Source organism: Micropterus dolomieu, unplaced genomic scaffold, assembly GCF_021292245.1.
Source record: "Micropterus dolomieu isolate WLL.071019.BEF.003 ecotype Adirondacks unplaced genomic scaffold, ASM2129224v1 contig_14046, whole genome shotgun sequence".
Taxonomy (NCBI): Eukaryota; Metazoa; Chordata; class Actinopteri; order Centrarchiformes; family Centrarchidae; genus Micropterus; species Micropterus dolomieu.
Window position 1 is genome coordinate 1,812 of NW_025743032.1, and position 574 is coordinate 2,385.

Below are 574 nucleotides of genomic sequence, written 5' to 3' on the forward strand. Positions count from 1 at the left end.
ATGCTGATGACACACAAATATACTTGCCCAGATCCACAGAATGCTGAGTTCACTTAACAACTGCCTTTGTGAAGTTAAAAAATGGATGTCAAATAATTTCTTCCAACTGAACTCAGACAAAACTGAAATCCTGGTCATTGGGTCCCAGCAGATGGTAAATCAAATACTGCCATCTGCTGGTTCCCTAGTAAATCACATTAAGCCTGTGGCAAAGAACCTTGGTGTTTGGTTTGATAGTTATTTAAATTTCGAGCAGCACACCACAAAGCTTGTTCAATCATGTTTTTATCAACTTAGAAATATAGCAAAAATTCGATCTATGTTAACTTTTAAGGACACCGAGACCATTTTACACGCCTTCATCTCATCACGCCTGGATTATTGCAACAGCCTTTTCACTTGTTTAACCCAAAAATCTATTGATCGACTGCAGACTGTCCAGAACTCAGCTGCCAGGCTTTTAACCAGAACAAAGAAATATGACCACATTACTCCTATTTTAGCTTCATTACACTGGCTCCCAGTATGTTTTAGAATTGACTTTAAAATTCTATTGATCACTTTTAAAGCTCTT